At 44.5% G+C, this 23817-nt stretch overlaps 1 protein-coding gene across 1 annotated transcript in view; it reads left to right on the top strand.

Annotated features, from left to right (window-relative positions):
- Nucleotides 1-23817, top strand: part of CDH6 (cadherin 6) — a 172023-nt gene that overhangs the window by 70014 nt on the left and 78192 nt on the right. The window lies entirely within an intron of this gene.

Raw genomic sequence — 23817 nt, 5'->3', positions numbered from 1 at the left:
CCATTCTTAACCTGAAACTGTTCTTAACCTGAAGCACCACTTTGGCTAATGGGGCCTCCTGCTGCTGCCGCGCCGCCGGAGCACGATTTCTGTTCTCATCCTGAAGCAAAGTTCTTAGCCTGAAGCACTATTTCTGGGTTAACGGAATCTGTAACCTGAAGCGTATGTAACTTGAGGTACCACTGTACTGGAAAGTCCACACACATCAAAAATAACGTAAAAAGGCAAAGAATGTATTTGAAACCTCTAGGAAGGCATGATGTGTCCCCCAAAAAAATGCAGCCACAAAAATGTTGCTGCTCTTATTCTAAAATGAACCTGTATGTGGTGCCTAAATAAAGTTCAGTCTCTTTGCTATCAGCACGGCTAGCTCTGAGGCAAATGCAGGCACTTCACAAAGCACATTCTCCTGTCAGCTTCTGAAACAGATTTTAATGTTTATCTTCCACCTAGCAACCTTGCTGCAATGCAATCAGTCTCTCCAGTTGTTATCAAAAACCACAGCATAATATGCATCCAGTGCAGGCAGACCTCTCACCTGTAGGTCCACGGCATCTTAAATACCACCAGGTGAATCTGCGAAAGAACCTGTTGCAGCATGGCTTCTCAGTGGGCACTTCAAAACCACAAGTTGGGTTGTGTTCTGACCCCAAATGGGTTGGACAATAAACGCAACCATATTGGAAAAGAAGATAAAACCCTGAAAAGTGGGTTCCATTTTGTGGGATGGGCATTAGCAATGGGTTACGGGTTTGAAAAGCTTGACGGAGCTGAGCTTTTAGCATGGCAGGCCCTGCCCCTGTGTAACTCCTTACCTGTGGTGACTCTGAAAGCAGTATTGTTTAGAAGGCCTTCATGATATGAATTTCTCCTTTTTAACTAACCAATAACTACTGGTGTTTTCAGTTTTATTCAGTGGCGTAGCGTGGGTTGCCAGTATGACTAAGCCGCTACTGGTGAACCAGAGCAGCACACGGAAACTCAGTTTACCTTCCCGCCGGAGTGGTACCTATTTATCTGCTTGCACTTTGACGTGCTTTCGAACTGCTAGGTTGGCAGGAACAGGGACCTAGCAACGGGAGCTCACCCATCACGGGGATTCAAACCACCAACCTTCTGATCGGCAAGTCCTAGGCTCTGTGGTTTAACCCACAGCGCCACCCGGCAGCTTCCTCGGCCAATAAAGCGAGATGAGCGTTGCAACCCCAGAGTCGGCCACGACTGGAACTAATGCTCAGGGGTCCCTTTACCTTTACCTTTTAGCATGGATTGCCAGTGCCCAGGGCTGCACGGAGGGGTGGGTGGATGTTGTAGTGCAGCAATGTCCAACTGGTCGACCGCGATCGCCAGGTAGATCGCCAGGGTTCTCCAGGTTGATCGTGGGAGTTAAAAAAGAGATCGCCCAGTTGCATCCTGCCCCCTGCGCTATGTTCCATCGGCACCGCTTGTATTCCTTTTGCCTGCAGCAGAGTGTGAGAAGGAGGGATGGTTGCGAACTGTTTGGGTGAGCAATGTTATGCAACTCTTCCCCAAAAAAGCTCAAAAAAAGCTCAACAACTCTGGTCTCTCCCCCTAGAAAAGCTCAACAACTCTGGGGTAGAGCACTGTACAATGCGTAGAGCACTGTCAGTTTTATTACGCTGGGAGTAGATCACAGTCTCCATAGAGTTGGATGTGCCTGTTGTAGTGCAAGCCAGTGTTGTTGTGTAAGCCAGAACCTAGCCAGAATTAGACTTTAAAAAGAAACATGGGGGAAATGGTTACCACCCTAAACTGCAGCCTTGTGTCAAGTTCTCCCTCCCTCCTTATAATAAGCAGCATTGCTGCCACAGCTTGTGGTCACTATGCTGAGTGTTTCTCCGAACCCAGCAATAGCAGCTGTCAATAATATAGAGTGGAAATGTGGAAGCTCACATCCCAATGACCCAGGACCTTTTGCATACAAAGCATGGGCTCAATAACTACCCACTGGGTGATAGTTCCTCCCCAAAGGAACAAAACAAATGGTATTCAAAAAGTCTGGCTTATCCAACCGGCTTGCATTTGGGTAGGGTACAGAATTAAGTTAAGAGTATTTATTTAGATTTATAGCCTACCCTACCCCCGAGGCTCAGAGCAGGTTATTATTACTAGCATCTATCATAGGAAGAGTAAATTTCACAGCTTACAAAGCAGTTACAATTCTCATTTCATCTGCCTTTCCCCTGTCAAAAGATTTTTTACAGATTTCATATGGGGATGGGAAAGGGGGGTGGAGGACAGATCACTTCCAGAGGAAAGTTTAAATCACTATAAAGAAATGCTAATTAAAATGTCTAGTTTTTCCAATTGATTCTGTTTCACTACTTGTTTACTGCAGGCAGCTGTAATCACTGGCACCACCACCCTAGTCTAGACTAGACTAGACCAGATTAGACTAGACTAGACTATCTTCTTAGCTCTTTATAAGATGTGGTTTTCTGCCCCTTCTTTCCTACAAGAAGTTTCCTAAACATACCTTTAAAAGAGAGAGGGAATAGTGGACACACAAGTACCAATCCAAAATAGCCAGCAGTATATGTTTCTTGGTTGGGAGGTCAGAATAAAGGTTAAATATTAGACCAAGTATTCTTGCTCTACCAATTTCTGCTCACGTTTTCTGCATTTTTACCTCAACTTTTTCATCCATTGGTTCCACAAGACTTCTTACAATAATAAGAACAAGGATTCTGATAAGTTTCATTTAAAAGAAGAACAAACATAAAAAACACTAGTACGTCTGAAACCTCATCAATCATTTAAAAGCCACATGGGGAAAATAGCAAACCTTTTTTCCCCCTCCTCCATAATGCCAAGTCTTGAAAAGCATGTTCAGAGAAAAATGTCCCTGTGCAGCTTCTGGAAAGCAAATGAAGTTTTCAGAGAAAGGGACAGTATTCTGCAATTGCAGGTGCAACGAAGGAAGAAGTGGGTTACAAAGGCTTGAAGTGAAGACAATGCTATCTTGACTGGAACCTGGGGTGGTGCCCTTTGGGTCAAGGGATGAAGTCCAAAATAGTTCCACTGGTAGAACCAGTGTTGTTGCCTTCATGGGCCTGAAATCAGGACGTAGCACAGCTTTTTTTAAACAAAAAACAAACAGCTCAGTAGGAAACAGCAACACGCCCTTACAATCTCTGACCCTGGTTTTCTGACAGCAGGACTGAAAAGAAAAAGGATCAGTTAGCAGTCCTAAGGAGAAAAGACCTGCACTAGGTAGAAACTTAGAAACCTGCTTCATATCAAGTCACATCATCAGTCTTCACTGACCTGCAGTGATTCTCCAAGGTTTCAGAGAGAGGGTTCTTTCTCAGACCCACCTGGAGAATCCAAGAATTGGGTGGAATTGCCCATCAGGCCATAACATTCTTCCCTAAGGAGATACCACCTCTCCTCTTCTTCCAGGGCAGGAGAGGTGTGGTAAATTCGCCCCCTCCAAAAATGGGAATGACATTCTCCACAAAAGCAAACCCCCTTTAAGCGACAAGGCAGAAAACAGGTGTTCATCTCAAGATCTATGCCACAACTACAGAACTATTGGTAACCGAGCGGATGTGCTGGTTTACTGTTGGGTATAACAGCAAAGGCCAGAACTAACATGTGGATTCCATAGGGAGTTCCTACATAAAAAACTGAAAAGCTGGGATTTGGGCTCGGGGAGTTCAGAACAAGCTTGAAATATTTATTCTGGCTCGCCACAGAAGAAGATCACTTAGCTAGTAATGTTTTCTTTTACCAAGGACTCCACTTGATGTTTCTTTTATTTCTCCTTAACATCTTCCCACCCACCACCCCATTTTGTCCACATTTTGGTTCCTGCATTGAATTTCACGTGCCATTGGGTTCGAAAAATCTGCATATATAGCATGAGTCTAATTACAGGAATACAAAAACCTGAGCAACATAGATGAAATCAATTCTGTGCCAGAAAGCAACCATCCTCAAGAAGGAGGGAGGGGGGAGGCAGGCAGGCAGGCAGGCATTGCAATTGCTGAGAGTAATATACAGGCAGATACATATTTGCTCCAACCTTTCTCCTAAAGCTTTTCTCATTACACTTTAATGTGGCTTGGTAGAGGAAACAAAAGATCAATTCTATAAATTAAAGGTTTAAAAGCTAGTTGAGGAAGAAGAAGGAGAAAACCAGATTTATTCCACTGCAATTCCTTTACTTATTTTGACGCTCCTTCCATGCCATTGTTGACCTGCCCTTGAAAAGTGAACCGGGGGGGGGGGGTTCCTTTACAGTGATGTAACTTAATGTAGACGATGCACCACTTCTGCAACTGAGGTGACAAAACAGCCTTGGAATCTAAGCCCTTCTTTCAGTACATCTGAAACCGAAGCATTACCTCAAGAATGAAGGTTATTGCCTGTTCTGTGTAACTCCTCTAACAAATCTTCAAATTTTCCCTAAGCAGCATCTCCCTGCCACACTCGGCTGCAACACATAGGTGATCACATTCGTTCTCCTTCAGGCCTAACCCCTTCTCCCATTTTATTGCTTGAACCATTTATATATATTGCCGTTCGGCCCTGTAACATTCAACTGGCCATATAATTAAACTAGGTAGCATTAAAACAAACCGATAAAAGGTGAATCCAAAATCAGATAAGAATTTTAAGGAAGGCAGGACAAGAAGCACTTAACTGCCCACTAGAAGAAAAGAAGGAGGGAGTTCTACAATTGGGATGCTGCCGCTGTCTCATATCCCAGCTAACTATTCTCTCTCTTGGTGGATTGCAAAGCAGAGCCTATTGAAGACAAACACTGTTGTTTTTTTATTTCCCACCCTTCACTACAATGTCCCAGGAAAGATTGCAACTGTTAAGTTGTGGGTGAACATATCAGACGACACAGCGATTCTTCAAACAGCTCTTGTTTATTCACAGGCCAAGACAGAACTGAACTGAAGGGTTCAGTCAGCCTGCTTATATAGAGCTCCAGTACGATGTAACTGTAACAATTTTCTAAAACTATCCAATCACTGAACGTCACTTTCGATCCCTTATTTGCATAACTATCTACAGTATCCCCCCGCTGGCCCAAGGTGAGAACTTCAGTACATAACAGCAACAATTTAAAATACAAGACTGGGGGGGGGAGGGTTTAAACAACTAAAGTCACAAGTATAGGATGGGTATTACTGAGATGCCTCAGTAAGGAGGTGCACCTTCACCTCTTTGAAGGAGTAGTCCATGAAGAAGAAGGTGGCCCTACAAATATCATTGTCCCCTAGTTGCTTAGGGTCTCATAGGTCATAACGGTTTCTTCTTCTTTGGGGATCACTTGTAGCCGAGTAAGATTGTCTTCCATAAACACGGTTTTAACAATGAGCCCATAAGTGACTGTGGAGGCTAGTTCTGGAGCCACACATCCTTCCACAGTGGGGACATTGGTTTCCGGGTGGGAGTTGATCACAGTGTGCCTTCCTCTTAGCACATTTCTCCCTTACGTCCTGAGTTCGAGTGTCTTCAAAGCCCATGAAGCCTTTGGTAAAGGCTGTTCTCCAATTGGAGCACTTGCAGGCCAGTGTTTCCCAATTGTTGGTGTTTATACTAAATTTGCCTTGAGACAGTCTTTAAACCTCTTTTGTTGACCACCAGCATTATGCTTTCCATTTTTAAGTTCGGAATAGAGCAGTTGCTTTGGAAGACGATCATCAGGCATCCGCACAACATGACCAGTCCAATGAAGTTGATGTTGAAGAATCATTGCTTCAACACCAGTGATCTTTGCTGCTTCCAGTACACTGGTATTAGTTCGGATGTCTTCCCAGGTGATGTATAAAAATTTCCAGAGACACGGTTGACTGAAACTTTCGAGGAGTTGGAGGTGGTGTTTACAGTTTAGTAGGGTATGCATTGGTTGACAAGGTATGCTTGCCTTGGAGAAGACAAGATTTTGATGTGATATGATAGGTAAAGGTAAAGGGACCCCTGACCCTTAGGTCCAGTCGTGACCGACTCTGGGGTTGCGGCACTCATCTCGCTTTATTGGCCGAGGGAGCCAGCGTACAGCTTCCGGGTCATGTGGCCAGCATGACCAAGCCACTTCTGACGAACCAGAGCAGCGCATGGAAATGCCGTTTACCTTCCCGCCGGAGTGGTACCTATTTATCTACTTGCACTTTGACGTGCTTTCGAACTGCTAAGTTGGCAGGAGCAGGGACCAAGCAACGGGAGCTTACCCCATCGCAGGGATTCGAACCGCTGACCTTCTGATCAGCAAGTCCTAGGCTCTGTGTTTTAACCCACAGCGCCACCTGCGTCCACAGCGCCACCTGCGTATGGTATGATATGATATGATAGTCATCTTCAAATACCTAAAGGTATAGAAGATGGAGCAAGCTTGTTTTCTGCTGCTCCAGAGGTAAGGACCCAAACCAACGGCTTCAATTTACAAGAAGGGAGATTCCAACTAACCATTAGGAAGAACCTTCTGACAGTAAAAGCTGATCGGTAGTAGAATGGACTATCTTGGAATATGGTGGACTCTCCTTCATTGGGGGTTATTAAACAGAGGTCGGATGGTTTTCTGTCAGGGATCCTTTATCTGTGATTCCTGCATTGCAGAGGTTTGGATTAGATGACACTTCTGGTCCCTTGCAATTCTGCAATTCCATGATTCTGTAACCAGCACCTTGAACAACTAATGTTGTTGCTTTATGCTTCTCTTCCCTCTGGAGGCCATGGTAACCGTCTTGGGATTGTGAGGTAAGGTAAAATAGAAGGGGTCTTCAAATGATCCCATCACACAATGTTCGAAACTCCCATAGTTCTGGCCACCTTTTGCGACAGGGAATTTAATGAGCACGAGCAGTTTCTGAGCTCTGGGCGCAGTACTGCACCTTAGATTTCCGATTAAAACTGCAGAGTGGGAGGAAAGGAGGACCTTTTTCTGCCTCCCCACTTCCAGCTACTTTTTTAAGACTGCAGAAGAGACCCTCTTAAGAATATTAGGGGGGTGGGCAGTGGAAGGACTAGACTATGTGAAAAATGAACGTAATATTTTAGCTACAGTTCATTCATTTTCAGCTTTGTATTCTTGTTCTAAAAAAGTGTGCCTAGACATTCCATTGTTGTGCCTATGACCTCAGTTTCAGGCGCCATTTAGCTCCTAGCTTTCATATCTCAGTTTCTAACACTGCCGTCACATGATCGCTACAACGCAACAGCCATTCCATGTTATTAAGGCTATCATACTCTCAACATGGTCTTGGTGTTGTGATCCCCTAATAATATGGAATGGCTGTTGGGTTCTAGTGGTCACTCAAGGGAATCATCCAACCTTTGGTCAATCTTTGACTTTAGCATCTCCATAAACACAGGTGCATTACTTCTCAGCATGAAGGTTCTCTTTAACCATTGTGATTTAGAGTAGGGATAGTTAACCTGTGTTCTTCCTGATGTTATTGGACTGCAATTCCCACCACCCCTGTCCATTGATCACACTGTCTGGGAATGATGGGAGCTGAAGTACACATGTCCTTTTTTCATCACACAACCATCAGTTCCTAATAATTATGAAATAATAAGTGCATTGTTGCTTTCTTTGGGCGCTCTCTTAATTAGTCAGTTTCTTTTGATAAGTTAATTGAATAAGAAAATTGGATGATTTACTGGAGGGAGGAAAGATATGCCTAACGCTTAATACATATGTCTCCTGAATTATGCTTCTGAACTATTCTAATTATTTAAATAACTGATTACCTAGTTTAGAGTGGCCTTCTAATGAGTCCATAATTCTTGGGGGGGGGGGTTAGCTCTTTGAAGGTATGGTGAAGCATTATTTAATGTGAAAAAAATATGTACTAATTTTTCAAACTCTTCATGACAAATTTGACTTCAAGGGAAAAAGAGAACATTATCTTACTTTTGTTTTACTAGGGCCTACGCAATAACATGCTTACATTGTATTTTTTTCTTGACTTTCTAAACTACTGTGTGTGTTGTTGGTGTTCTGGAGGGAATTAGAAGGGCGCTCTTTATCACCAAGTCATACCTGAAGTGAGATAATGGGCAATTTAAAATCTTTGTTTCTTAGGAAGTTCTCAAGAAGTCACCATAGGAGGAAGAATGCGAGTTTGCACTATGGATGATAATAGGGGACAAAGCTTAAATTAAGCCAACTAATTTTACATGTTTTCCACTTGAGACAGCTCAGTTCCCTGTATTCAACTTCTACACTATTCTACAACTTTATATACCGTATTTTTCGCTCTATAACACGCACCAGACCATAACACGCACGTAGTTTTTAGAGGAGGAAAACAAGAAAAAAAATATTCTGAACGAAACAGTGGATGTATGATTTTTGTGGTTCATGCTGTGGCCACAGACATGTGATCTGACAGTGAGTTTGGAGTAGCCCAATGCAAAAATCCTGAGGATCCATGTGGATCCATGCTTTGTAACCACGTTTTTGCACCACTGCGACCCCAGGCAACAGTGGGTGTGTGATTTTTTTTGGTGCAATGGACATGCTATGTGATCTGATGGTGAATTTGGGGTGACCCAGTGCAAAAATCCTGAGGATCCATGTGGATCCGTGCTTTGTAACTATGTTTTAAGTGGGGAGGGAAGGAAAAGCACTCAAGGGACAAGGAGCACGCATGGGGTGTGTGGAGAAGGATGCTGCTAATAATGCTATTTAGCGAGCTGAGTGGGGAGGAGAGAGGGACAGAGAGCCTGCTTGCTTTAAAGGAGCCAACCGGACAGGAGCCGCTTACACTCGTGTAAGCAGTTCCTCTCCTCTCCCGCTTTGCTCCTTTAAAGCAAGCAGGCTCTCTGTCCCTCTCTCCTCCCCACTCAGCGGCTCTTCTCCCGCTTTGCTGTTTCAAAGCGAGCCACGGAGGAGGGAAGGAAGGGGAACCATGTATCCTCTGCTCACAACTGCAGCAGATCCCCCCCCCCGCCACCCGTAGGCATTCGCTCCATAACAAGCACAGACATTTCCCCTTACTTTCTAGGAGGAAAAAAGTGAGTGTTATGGTGCAAAAAATATGGTAATTGCTTAGTTACCTTAAAGGGGTCTTGCAGTATGACAGCAATTAGTGTTTATTCAGCTCTTTGATAGTATGCAAGAAACTTAACTTACTTTAACTTACTTTCTTTCAGTTATACATCAGTCTCTAGTTCCAAGATAGGGTTTCTTTTGCCTCACTTTTGTATCACTGAATTCAGGTGGCCCTCCAAACTTGGCTTGAGAATATTCCTTATAGTCTCGAACCCTCTTCTTCCCCTTCCTTCCTCCACTCCCACACATGGCTCAGTCACTTACTTTCCTATCCGATCAAACCACGGTTTTCCATTTTGTCTAAACCAGTAAACTCTAGCTTGAGCAAGCTCTCCATAAAGAGGATAATAATCCCCAGCTGGATCCTGGTTTAGAATTCTGGTGAGACTTTGCCATCCACTAACGGGTAGACGCAGTCATGGCTGACAGCCTGGTTGTCAGTAAAGCATCGTCACATGAAAGCCGATGTGTTCCACAGAAAGGTTGCACAGGCTGTTTGTGGGCCTGATGACCTCTCCTGCGCCATCAGCTGTAAAGGTGGCCTCTAGCTGAGAAGAATTAAGCACCCATTCCAATTGCTTCCCCAAACTGGGGTTTCTTCTTCTTTTTGACTCCTATTTTATCCATATATCTCACTTGTCCATTTTTGTTTCTCACGCTTGTTGCTATCTCTGCTCCTCCAAATCCTGCATTGTCACTTAGAAGGGTAATAGTAATTGTGCTGAATGTGGCCGTCATCTCTGTACATCCACCTTCATCCTTGACTAGGCTGGGCATGTGTCCTGCGTTAACAGATGGCAGACCACTATTTGAAAGCTGTCAGTCCTCTATCTGAAAGTGCCTGAAGGACTATTTAATCCAAGTCTGGTTTAAAGATAAAGAACCACAAGAACGAAGGGGCTTTGGAGTTGTCCTTCAACAGTTAGCACCTTGACAGCAGACTAAGGAGGCAGGCACACAGCTCATCTGATCATAGGCTCCCTCACCCTATGGTGAGGTGAATTGTACTTCTATTTAAGTTATGGCAATTATTTCTAAATTTGTATCTATGCATATGCAAATTGTATGTAGATCTATGCCCTCTTTTTTTGCCCCTCTTTTTAGTGATGTGTTTCCTCTCTTTCTTTCTTTCTTTCTTCTTCTTTTTTTTTTTTTTTTTTTTTGCTGATGTGCACATGACCACCCTGTTTTTGCCTCTTTGCTTCCAGGCCTCTTAAACATGGCTGCCTTTTGCCCCTTTCCTTGGTGTGAATTAAGTCTGAGATGAGGACTGCTGTGTCAGTGGGGACTGGAGTATTGACTGCTTGTTATGCAGGCACCAATGCACACCTGAAACAGCCCAGTAGCACAGTTTTACATGCATAAAATACCAGATGCAGTTATTGGGTATCTTCGATACAAAGGAGCTGGTGACAGGTGATAAGAAAGGCCCAAGACCCTGGAGCGAAGCTGATAGCCAGAATAGACAATAGTCAGACCCAGTGTTCTATCTTGCCATTCTTATGAGGTGAAAGGAATTTAAGATGCACGGTTGTTTTTCCATGGATGAAAGTCTACAGCTTCTTACTTGAACAGAGATTCTTACTTGCTCTTGCCGCCCAGTTTCTAGAAAGCAAAGACTCCCATTCAGACCAAAAAAAGCAATTCAGATGAGAAGAAGGAAAGACAGGCAACCAGTCCCAGAAATGTGAAACAACATTACAGAATATGCATATTGCATCTGTAAATAATATTAGGTCAGGTGTGTGTGCACATTCCTTTCTGTAGTCTTGCAGTAACCATGGAACTGCCAAAGCATGCCCTGGCCAAGTCTCTTCACTGCTACAAATAAGAGAATGTGATCTGAACTTGCATAGTATTAAAACCTCCTCAAGAATAACACAGCTGGGAAGACATCCAATTTGAACAGGAAGATCAATGGAATATAGCAGCATAATTTACTGCTGTTTTTATACCGGATAGATGTGATGTTTGCACACATTTCCAAGGAACAGAGATGGGGTTACTAAAACATAGCAGCTGCAGGATTTGCACAAGTTCCATGAAGGTAGATCATTTCATTTTTTGTGGATCCCAGTCAAATCCAGTACGTTGTTGGGGACTCATAAACGTGCCATTTGTGTGGAGTTTGTTGCAGGAAGCATAACCTCATTCTTCCTGACTCTTCCAGAAATATACTTTTAAATTGCCCCTTCTGTCCAAACTCAAATTCCACAGTTAATGTCCAAGAAATTCTACTTTATAAACCATGTTTCCACCTGCTGTGCAGATAATGGGTGTTTTAAACTGTGCTTACTGGCAGTTTTGTGTGTGTGTGTGTGTGTGTGTGTGTGTGCGCGCGCGCGCTTGTGTATAAAAAAAAGAATCAAACAGTGCACTGATAGCTGTAGGAATCAACAAGAGAAAAGAGTGTTGCTGCATGCCACCAAAATCTCCAAGTGGTGCAAGATTCCCAGGGTCCCAAGCACTTAGCCAGGGTTTGTGGTTTCTGTTGGAAATGAGGTGCAGCAGAGACAGTGGTGTCTGTATGATATAAGTTATTTACACGTACAGTGGTACCTTGGGTTACATATGCTTCAGGTTACAGACTCCGCTAACCCAGAAATAATGCTTCAGGTTAAGAACTTTGCTTCAGGATGAGAACAGAAATTGTGCTGTGGCGGTGTGGCAGCAGCGGGAGGCCCCATTAGCTAAAGTGTTGCTTCAGGTTAAGAACAGTTTCAGGTTAAGAACGGACCTCCAGAACGAATTAAGTACTTAACCTGAGGTACCACTGTATATACAACCTGAGCCTATGATGGAGGGGTTCACAGCATTAACACCTCAAAAAGGTTTCTTGTTTCTTCCATAGCCTCAGCCTTGAATTCAAACAGACGTCAAACATTGTTCTCTTATTGTCACTCTCCAGCTTGCTGCTTTACTTCTAGGTCACGTCACTGCTAACTCTCAACTCTAAATTCAGCTTTGTCCTTCTAACTGTCTCTCGCCCATTTTTTGTCTCACGCAGAGCCCCCTTTCCTTTGTTCTCTTAGTAGCCAATTACACAGGTGATCACCTCATCAGGAAGTGAGCCTGGCTTATATTTTTGCACTTGCTAGATGCAAGGGTTATAAGGGTCTCAACTCCCCTGCCCCCCCCCAACTCATAATGGTATAGTGAATTTTAAACCTCTCTTTGGCAACTCCAATTCAGCAGTAAAGAGCAGGTTTTTCCCAGGGAAAGCGGTAGGGGAAATGGAAAACCACTTGGTCACATGGCTGGAAAACACAGGACAAGCGGAAAACCTCTTAGACCCCTGCTCTCTAGGTGCAGGACGAGCTTATGAGATGTCTCTCATGAGTCTTCATATTTGTTAGTCTTTAAGGTTCACAGAAGAAAAGTTAAACAGTCCACTGGAAAGCTGTCAGGAATGAGCCAGCTCCAAGCGCAGGTTTGCAGCCAACGGCAGAAAGCAGCCAGGAACAGAGAGGCTTTGATGTTGGCCAGACAGGGGAGAGCCCGCAGCTGCAGACCTTGGCTCTTCCTGACCTTGACAGAAAGGCTGATAAGGCAGGAGCTGAGAGTAGGCTAGAACACAGCCAAAGCTTGCCGGAAGCACAATCAGGCGTGAATAAACTCAGAGACATCCACTCAGAGCCAGAAGAGGTTGGAGCTGATCCAATAAGTCTGAGGAGTCGGCGAATGGGAGGGTTGTTAGACAGGAAGCAAAACAAGACACGTAAGGGTCGTAAATTCAATATCTGCTGGAGATGCCGGAAGTAGTCTTCAGAAGGGTCATCTTGAGTAATGATGCCGGAGGCTTTGTTAGAGCCATCTGGAGCTATCTGTTTTTGCAATAAATCCTCCTTTTTAATTAGCTACGCTTACTGTGTTATCAAGCTGGGAACCTGGACTCCTGACAAAAGCATGTCCAAGCATGTCTCTCTCTCCCTCCCTCCCTCCCTCTTAATGGATCCTGAGATTGTCCAACTTATAAAGATGTCTGCAAACATGTTACGAAGGCTAGCAACATTAACCCTAGCATGTGGGAATCCCTTGCAGACGACCACAGTGCCTGGAAACAGAGAGTCAGGTCATATATCTAGAGCAGAGACCAGAAAAGAAATGACTGCTGGAGCAGTGCAGAGAGAAAAAACACCATGGTGCAACTGCAGCAATGAAACCAGATGTCTTCATCTGCTGCAACAAAACATATCTCTCCTTTATTGGTCTCTACAGCCACATCAGGCACTGTAACACTCCAGTGTCTTGACTTTACCCCCAATGGCACACCCTTCCTTTGTCTCTCAAGATAGATGGAGGTCAACATATTAAGAAGTACCTATGGGCCAAAGTCCCTCAGTCATCGCATAGCATCCATTCCCCCCCCCCAAAAAATATTGTTGCACTTGGCAGGGAGGTGGAATCCAGATGTTAAATACTTCCTATCTAAGTAGCGCTCTTCATTTTCTCTCTATTTCTCTCTCTCTCTTATTGTTGTTGTTGTTTAGTCATTTAGTCATGTCTGACTCTTCGTGACCCCATGGACCAGAGCACACCAGGCACTCCTGTCTTCCACTGCCTCCCACAGTTTGGTCACACTCATGCTGGTAGCTTCGAGAACACTGTCCAACCATCTCGTCCTCTGTCGTCCCCTTCTCCTTGTGCTTTCCCAACATCAGGGTCTTTTCCAGGGAGTCTTCTCTTCTCATGAGGTGGCCAGAGTATTGGAGCCTCAGCTTCAGGATCTGTCCTTCCAATGAGCACTCAGGGCTGATTTCATTAAGAATGGAGAGGTTTGATCTTCTTGCAGTCCATGGGACTCTCAAGAGTCTCCTCCAGCACCATAATTCAAAAGCATCAATTCTTCGGCGATCAGCCTTCTTTATGGTCCAGCTCTCATTTCCATACATCACTACTGGGAAAACCATAGCTTTACTATACGGACCTTTGTTGGCAAGGTGATGTCTCTACTTTTTAATATGCTGTCTAGGTTTGTCATTGCTTTTCTCCCAAGAAGCAGGCGTCTTTTATAAGGTCTCTTATAAGGTGGGCCAATTCATGTTAGAGAAACGTTGAAGCTCATTAATGCTGCCTCTTACAATTTCAGGGGCTTCAGGATTTATTGAATGAGCTCATAGTAATGCGAAAAAGGAGCTGCAGCAGAAACTCCCAGGCTAAAGTAAGCTTGAGAGGTTGAGGCTGGCGTCAAGTTTAAGAACAGCAAATCTACTTAAATGTAGCAGTGTTATTATCAAATGTGAAGAGATTTGCAGTCGCTGCCAGTGTGTAACTTACAAGGGAAATCTTATTAGTTTTGTTTGGTGAGTGGGATGAAAATGAGACAGATAACTGACATATGCGTTTCCCCCTCCGTAAGAATGGATTTTATGGGAGGGGGGAGATCTGAAAGACGAGTTGTCAACCTATTTATTGTTCCAGATCTCATCAGGCTTTTTAATCATTCTCCCCCCCCCCCGCTATGCTATTGCTGGAAATCCTTGTCTAAAAATGGTACCTGGCATTTTAAAAGAATGCGCCTTTTGTTAAACTGAAGAATTCGAAATTAAAGCCTGGAATGCACCGCCAGGGTGATCAAGAAGGAGTTGGTGGTCGTACTCTGCATAACGCTCAATCTGTCATTTTTGTGGGTTGTGGGGAGAAAGTCTTAAGTTTGCATACGACGAAGAAGAAGAAGAAGAAGAAGAAGAAGAAGAAGAAGAAGAAGAAGAAGTAGTGGAGGAGTTTGGATTTGATATCCCGCTTTATCAGTACCCTAAGGAGTGTCAATGGGACGCGGGTAGTGATGTGGGTTAAACCACAGAGCCTAGGACTTGCTGATCAGAAGGTCGGCAGTTCGAATCCCTGCGACAGGGTGAGCTCCTGCCAACCTAGCAGTTCGAAAGCACGTAAAAGTGCAAGTAGATAAATAGGTACCGCTCCGGCGGGAAGGTAAACGGCGTTTCCATGCGCTGCTCTGGTTCGTCAGAAGCGACTTAGTCATGCTGGCCACATGATCCGGAAGCTGTACGCCGGCTCCCTCAGCCAATAAAGCGAGATGAGTGCCACAACCCCAGAGTCGGCCACGACTGGACCTAATGGTCAGGGGTCCCCTTACCTTTACCTTTAAGGAGTCTCAAAGCGGCTAACAATTTCCTTTCCCTTCCTCCCCCACAATAAACACTCTGTGAGGTGAGTGAGGCTGAGAGACTTCAGAGAAGTGTGACTAGCCCAAGGTCACCCAGCAGCTGCATGTGGAGGAGCAGGGACACGAACCCGGTTCACCAGATTACGAGTCTACTGCTCTTAACCACTACACTACACTGGTGTATGCATCAAGGCCATGCATGCCTTGACATTAGTGGCCATGTGTCCTGTCTTCCAGTGGGCAGTCCTCTATATGTTGCTGGAAAATAATCTTCTAGTTGAAAGAGGTCTCCATTTGAAGGCAGAAGTCATTCACCTAATATGGTTGAGCTGCAATGCTGTTTGCCCATGGTAGTGAATCCTTTGCCTGGTATAAAATATACCTGAAGCATCCCTGGCAGAAATATCTTTACCTTTTTCTTATTAACATCTAAGAAAGGGACAGCAGTGGTTTTCAATCTGTGGCCTGTGCTCCATGAGGTTAATTCAGGTGGTCCACAGCACACCTGTGGATTTGTGTTCGAGGAAGAGAGCTGAATATTCACATTGAATATTCTTATTCATTTCGATTGAATTTTGTTGCTTCTTTTATTTTATTTTTACCTTATATGTTGTTGTGTTGCGATTTGAATTCTGTGGAATTGCAGTTGGTACAAGAGTCCGAAAAACCAATATGTGGTCCACCAAGACCATTAGCAATTTTCAAGTGATCCTTTGCAGGGAATGGCATTTGGGAACTGCTGCGCAATATAGCTTCCACAGGCAGCTTCCCGACTTTCTCTTTCTTAAATTAAAAAAAACAACCCACAACTTTTATTTGCTTGAGATATTTTTTTCTTTTTGTCACTGTTGGTTGACCCTTACTGAGCGAAGAAAGATGTTTGAAAAGAAGAATAAAATGCCTCTTTCTTTTTCTTTTTTTGAAGTAATTGCATTCAATTTAGATGATATACCTGCCTTTTTTCCCCCAAACATGGTTAACTTCCTTTGCTAATGTTGAAAATGACTGAACACCAAATCACTGTTTCGCTCCCACCCTTTCCTTTGTATGTGTGGCTATTATTTAAGAAGGGGTGTTCCACAGGAGGGGGGGGGACAGTTTAAGATCTAATTCACAGCCCAGAAAATAGAGAAAGGCTTCTATGTATCTGCTTGTGAGAGACATAATTTGAAAAGCCGGCTCGGAGCTGCTCGTTTGCTATTTTAAACCTAGTTCATTATGGATGGCTCTGCAGTGCTATGTATCACCAGCAAGTGAAACATAAAAATTACTCAATTTGTCCTCCATAGCGCATATGAAAACAGTATTTGGGAACTTATTTGTACTCGTTGGCTATGTAGCTAGTAGCCTTCACCCTGTCTCCATTTTCTCTTTCAGCGATATGGAACGCTTCCAAGAAATTGGGCCCCTCATCTTGGACTCCTATGGGGGTTCATATGTTACATTTAGGGACGCGGGTAGCACTGTGGTTTAGACCACAGAGCCTAGGACTTGCCGATCAGAAGGTTGGCGGTTTGAATCCCCGCAACGGGGTGAGCTCCCGTTGCTCAGTCCCTGCTCCTGCCAACCTAGCAGTTTGAAAGCATGTCAAAGTGCAAGTAAATAAATAGGTACCGCTCCGGCGGGAAGGTAAACGGCGTTTCCGTGTGCTGCTCTGGTTCTCCAGAAGCGGCTTAGTCATGCTGGCTACATGACCCAGGAGCTGTATGCCGGCTCCCTTGGCCTGTAAAGCGAGATGAGTGCCGCAACCCCATAGTTGGCCATGACTGGACCTAATGGTCAGGGGTCCCTTTACCTTTACCTTTATGTTACATTTAGGTCGTCCCCCACTCCATTTGGTGTTGACCTATGGAGGAATGAAAGTAGAATCAAATGGATGTGCGCTATTCCACACATAAGGCCTCGTTTATATAGATGCTTGGATGTGCAGAGCTCGTGGTGTGCAAACCGCAGAGAGCCGAGTTAGGTCGTTCAGTGCCTGTGGCTTGAACTAAGACATCCAAATGGGCAATGTGTTGTTGCCAAGGGGTGGCCCATTTATTTATTTATTTAAAACATTATTATTATACCACCTGCTGTTAAAAATCCCAAGGCACTTTACAACGCACCAGTGCCAAGACGACAAAAACAGCAAATTGAAAACCGAACGAATTCAGTACGTACCGTTAACAAACCGATAGGAACCCAACAGTTCTCGGCAACTTTGGATCCATGACTTTCAGGAGGAAACAAGAACCCTGCAGGGTATCTCAGTTAGTTTGAGTGTGATTCTGATAAATGCCAACATTCCAGGTTCGATCCCCGTATGGATGGGACAGCTGCATATTCCTGCGGGACTAGATGATCGTCGGGTTTCCTTCCAACATACAATGGTATGATTCTATGATACCTGCCTTGCCTTGGGTGGAAAATTACTCCACCATCTAGGCACCAATTTGGAATCCCACTGTCCAGTTCCCTCCCTAGGGCAACCAGGCACCAAGGAAATCAAGGTACCAGAGAGCCATGCAAAATAGGGAACTTTGGCAAATGTAGCTTGTCATGCAGTTGAAAAAGTGCCTTCTTTTGAATCACCCAATTCCAAATATATTACATGTCACCCTCCCATAGCTGTCAACTTTCAGATTTGAAAATAAGGGATCAGCAGCCTCAAAAATAAGGGACCAGCAGCCTCACTTGTCCTGGGGACAGTCTACGGGATATCTAACAATCCGGGATAGCAGCGGGAAGCAGCGGGAAATGGCATTGGAATAAGGGAATTCCCCACAAAAAAGGGAAGGTTGACAGCTATGCACCCTCCAGTGCTCCATTTTCCTTCTCACCTGAGAAACAAAATGGTCAGGAATTATGAAGTTGTTCCATCATATTGTACTTCCCAGAACCAACTACAAAAACCCCCCCACTCCATTTGGTGTTGACCTATGGAGGAATGAAAGTAGAATCAAATGGATGTGCGCTATTCCACACATAAGGCCTCGTTTATATAGATGCTTGGATGTGCAGAGCTCGTGGTGTGCAAACCGCAGAGAGCCGAGTTAGGTAACATCTTTCAGGATTAGGTCCCCCGCTATGGTTATCTGCAGCACATTACAGCTGGGGAGACATTAAAAAGCTGTGTTTAACAGCTGCGATATCATCCTCGCAAGCAATATTTCAACCCGAGCTGCTATAAAAACCTCCCTTGTGACATCAAAGCTGTGAAAAATAGCAAATTTGAAGTGCAGGGGGGGAAAGCCCCTCCTCAACCGCCTGCCGCAGGAGTAATTGTTTCCTGGCAATTGACATTTCAAGAGCTGTTTCTTTAAATGCCCAGCCTCTCCATCTTACTTGGCTTTCCCCCCCACCCCAGCATGACTGAAGGAATCTAGAGCAGGGATAATGACTCGCCGCAGGTTTCATCCGAGGGGGTAATGAAAAGAAAAGGAATGATGGAGATAGTCGGGACGGAGCGATTTCCACTATCTGGTGCCTCCCCCCGCCACCATGCTCCAGTGATACAACCAGCCTGTGCTAACGACGGAATAATAGGTCAGCTCATATGCTCTGCTCCATACCAACAAACCCATCCTCCCCAATAAGAAAGAGGCCGGAGCACGGGAGCGAGAACTATCCCGTCATCAGTCACTTTACATCTGCACTCCGAGCAAACAGAATGGCAGGCACACTGTTCCCTGGCAGCTCGCCAGGGCTGCAAACGACCGTGGCACTAATTAACTCACCTGTGGAATTCACGCTCCGCAGCCGGGCTCTTTATGCAGTTCACCAAAGCGTGCTGCCAAAAGAGGAGGTTATATATATTTTTTTAGCGAGAGAGAGAGAGAGAAAGGAACCTGCTGGTAAAAGGGGGAAAAAGTTTTGAACATCCTGCGAGGCCGACAGGTCTGTTCCCATAACAACTGCACCATGCAGGTTTAAGTGGAGCATGTCAAAAAACCATCCCACGGGATAGCGGAAGTTACCTGGCGACAGGTGCGTGACCCCAGAATGTGTCAGTTGTACATTGCCCACCCCTCCATTCATCCCACCTTGTTCAGCTCCGCCTGCTTAATGGTGTAGTGCTTATTTTCTCAGTTTATGTGCCCAATGACTGGTGTGGGCCAGTTCAGTTCTCAGCACTGGGGAATTGTCCCTGCAGTCCCCATCCGTCTGATAAATAGCCACAGGTAATTTTTGACATTCGGAACATTTGCGGGTTTGAGGACATATTTGTACAACTCCCTGACTTGGAAATATACGCCGTCGATTTTTTATATATATTTGTTTTTCATTCCTCCATTTGTTCTAGAAAAAAAAGCAAAGGGCCACCGTACGTGTAGCACTGCATCCACATTAAATGGTTATAGAGCGTCACAAACCCTTTCGGTCTCTCATTGCCCTCTGGTTTATTCGGGACATATTTTGGGAGAAATGTCTATAGAATAGATTCTGGCATCTCATAAATGGATGAAAGGTCAGTTTGCTTTCAACTTTGTTACCTGTCAAACTTTTCTTCACTTTCCTTCAAGATATAAAAGGGCATTATTTCTTCAAGTAGCCATAAGCAATATATTTCGGACCAGTTCTCTTCATCAATTTAGCTTAGAAACATCCCTGCTGTCCCCTATAGAGGCAGCAGGAGGACAGGCAAGGTCTAATAGCTGCTAGGAGGGGTGTGGCAGGCTGCCACAAACTGTGTAGCCTCCAAGCCCAATGGGCATGTGTTGGGCACAAGGGAAAATGGGCTCACAGTCCCACATGCTTCTTCTTTTAAGTAAGTTATTGAGTAATATTTTGTGGTTGTTGTTTTGCCTCAAGAGACAATGGAGTGCACCTCAAGGGCTAAAGTCAAACCATGGGAGAATCAAAGAACCTGCAGTGATTCTCCAGAGGTAACTGTTGCCTCCTGTGTTGTTTTTGCTGTGTTAGCAACACTGAAGTCACCTCCCTGGGGTGCAAGCCTGGGCAGTGTGTATGGAGGTCCTGGGCTGCCCATATGACAAGACACACACCCTCTCGCCCTCACTGATGTGGTCCAAAGGACAATAGAGCAATACCTTTGGCCCCAGCTGGGCTGCAGGACTTGCTAGAAAGAGGTGTCCAACAGTCTTAGGGACTCCAGATTTGTGTTGGGTTTACTCCTTAGCCTTTTGCTCTCCTAAAGATGGCAAGGTAGCAGGTGTGGGTTTTTCCTCAGGGTTTGCTCCTGAACCCTTTCTCATGGGTAAGCATAGCCACAAGGCAGCAGAGGTTTAGGATCAGTTTTCCTTCTCCTTGATGGGCTACCTTCTCAGGTTGACAAGCCCCATCTGCTCCTCACTTCCCTCTACAGCTCGTACCTTCTTCTGTTCTATTACAGTCATACCTTGGAAGTAGAACAGAATCCGTTCCAGAAGTCCGTTCGGCTTCCAAAAGGTTCAGAAACTAAAGTGTGGCTTCCCGATTGGCTGTAGGAAGCTCCTGCAGCCAATTGGAAGCCACGGAAGTCGCATCAGACGTTCGGATTCCAAAGAACGTTCGCAAACCAGAAGACTCACTTCTGGGTTTGCAGTATTCGGGAGCCAAAACGTTCGACTTGCAAGGCGTTCGGGATCCAAGGTACAACTGTAAAGGTAAAGGGACCCCTGACCATTAGGTCCAGTCGTGACTGACTCTGGGGTTGCGGCGCTCATCTCGCTGTATTGGCCGAGGGAGCCGGCGTACAGCTTCTGTGTCATGTGGCCAGCATGACTAAGCCGCTTCTGGCGAACCAGAGCAGCACACGGAAATGCCGTTTACCTTCCCACCGGAGCGGTACCTATTTATCTACTTGCAATTTAACGTGCTTTCGAACTGCTAGGTTGGCAGGAGCAGGGACCGAGCAACGGGAGCTCACCCCGTCACGGGGATTCGAACCACCGACCTTCTGTTCAGCAAGTCCTAGGCTCTGTGGTTTAACCCACAGCGGCACCCTTCTCTTTAAATATTAAGAGTATACCATATTTTTTGCTCTATAAGACTCACTTTTTCCCTCCTAAAAAGTAAGGGGAAATGTGTGTGCGTCTTATGGAGCGAATGCAGGCTGTGCAGCTATCCCAGAAGCCAGAACAGCAAGAGGGATTGCTGCTTTCAGAATATTTTTTTTCTTGTTTTCCTCCTCCAAAAACTAGGTGTGTCTTGTGGTCTGGTGCGTCTTATAGAGCGAAAAATACGGTATTTAGTTGAATACTGAATTAATACTCCTAAACAAGCAGTAAAAAAGTTGCCAGTACTTTACTCTATGCATAGTAGCAAATGGAGATCTTCATATCAAAATTTGCAGTAAGAGGAGGGAAACACTTCCTCCTGGATCCTCAACTTCCTGATTTGATAACTTTCTTTAGTAAGAGGATAACAACACTGCCTACCTTCCATGGCTGTTCTAAGTTTGCAGCCTGATGAAAATATATATTAAGCTCCTTGTGCATGCAAGGGTCCTTTGTAAACACTCAATATTACTAGTGATAATTTCTGCTCATTTCCTTATGTTAATGGAATTAGGGGAACGAGAAAGGAGGAAAATGCCGAGTTGGCTTGAGGGTGTTGCTGTCCCATGTCTTTCTCTTGACCAGCATAATTTGGTAGCAACCATGTTTATGTGCACATATCTGGTCAGTTCCCCTGACCCAGCAGATGAGATTTATGGATTCATTATATCCTTACTTGCCAGTCCCCACAATTATAGCAGCATTGCATTTTTCTTTTCTGTGAAAGTCTCATCCATGTGCTTCCGGATGAGGGATAGTCCGAGCATGTTGGAATTAAAGAGCATCTGTTGACTTTCTTCAACAAATTCAACATAACAAAAACAACAAGAAAAAAAATAGGATTTTTCTCTTTTTAAACAGCCTGCCCCCCCCCCCCCGCCCCCCAAATCTGATAGCTAGACCTCAAGTGTGGTTTGTTTTGGTTTTGGAGGAATTTCCTTCTCATAAAACAAAGAAATATAGCTGGTAACTTGTGAAATGTTTTGTTAAGGGTGAAGACAAATGTGATATTAAACAAGGGCTCACAGCAAGTTTCTTCTAATGCAGCGTGAGCTCAGCTTCCTCCTGGCTTTATGATTTGAGGCATGGACGTACATGTCAGCACACTGAAATCTCCTTTGGCTATCAGTTTGCCCTCCCTCCTGCCCTATTCTTCAGGCAGGCTGCTTAGCTTTTTGTTGTTTAAAGCACCACATGAATGTTTATTAATTTATCTTCCCATCATCACCTTTATTTTTGCCTCCTCCAAAAAGTTTGAAAAGAAAAGAAAATCTGATGCTGCAGTGGGCTTAGGTGGTTTTGTCCACAGCTGGTTTCTAACTTGCAGAATTAATTTGGAACTCAACCCTGGAGAGGAACAAGATCATTTGAGCTGAAAGGGAAGGTCATTTCCATACATGCTCATCAGGGTATACATGCTTTGTCTCTCCTCCCCAACCACCCACAGTTCAAACAAGAAGCATTATTGTTATTACTTACTATCATTGTGATTATCATCAGTACACACTTTTCTCCTATACAGCAGAGGTACTAAACCTAAGGCAAGACTTACTCGGGCTGCCCCTGAGCTTCACGTAGAAGAAGCCGTTCTTCCCAGTGGAGGATTTTGGGATACAGAACATGCAGCAGCTTGACTGTTCACTGGAACAGAAAATCAACATCATGTTACGCTGCTGCTGAAATAATTGTACTGGGATTCATATGTATGGTCCTGGTTCACACATCTTGATAAGCTGTGGCAAGTAATAAATTTCTCTTCCTTTGCTCTCCGATGCCTGGAGTGGAGAGAAACATACCATGAGGTTTGGCTTAGCATTACGTGTGCTGCAGCATTTGCTTCTGTCTCTTCTAAGCCAAGAACAAACTTTGGCATATGCACATACTTTGTTTGGAGGAACAAGCCCCGTTCACCCATAATGCTAAGCCAAGACCCATAGTTTGTTTCGCCAGCCAGGATCGACTGAGCAGCATGCACCAGCAAACTGATTCTTAAACTGACATAAACCAAAGCTAACCTTAATGAGCAAAATGCAATTTTTGACATTGCACCTATATCACAAATCCTTAAAAAAACAAAAACAAAACAGTCTGCTCTATCTAGAATGGATTAAAGATGCATAGAAATACTTTTGTCACCATCCAAAACCATGATATATGAACATGTAAAACGCACTACAATCTCACAGCATATTTGATAAATTCAATGAAATGCACATGGTGATAACCCAAGCCAAATCCCCATGACCTGGAGGTTGCAACATACCTAGGTTTAAATCTTTGACCCATCGGTTGAGAGCAGGGTTCATATTCTTCTGTCTTCCCAAACTGAGGGGGCGGGATGGGGGGCAGAGTGTTGGCAGATGGGAGGATAGACAGAGTTGGCAAGCAATGTAAGCAGGGTTCATAGCCCTTAGTGTATCCTTTACTACCAGCTGAAAACATCTTTCCTTGCTATTCTACAAATGGAATCACCACAAAGTCAAACGAAGCTGTCCAAACTAGGGTTTATTTTTTTAAGTTAAGTGGAATAAGGAGCAAAATTAAATGTGTTTTATTCCTCCCACTCAACAGAGATATTGCCTTCAGTTTATGTAAAAGGCTACTTGTAACGTTTAAGAACGGAGGAGAGCCTCACAGGATTCTTTTTGTGGCAATTACGTCCTCGTTTTTTG

Source organism: Podarcis raffonei, chromosome 7, assembly GCF_027172205.1.
Source record: "Podarcis raffonei isolate rPodRaf1 chromosome 7, rPodRaf1.pri, whole genome shotgun sequence".
Classification (NCBI taxonomy): domain Eukaryota; kingdom Metazoa; phylum Chordata; class Lepidosauria; order Squamata; family Lacertidae; genus Podarcis; species Podarcis raffonei.
The sequence above is the reverse complement of the archived record's forward strand: the minus strand, read 5'-3'. Positions and strand labels throughout refer to the sequence as shown.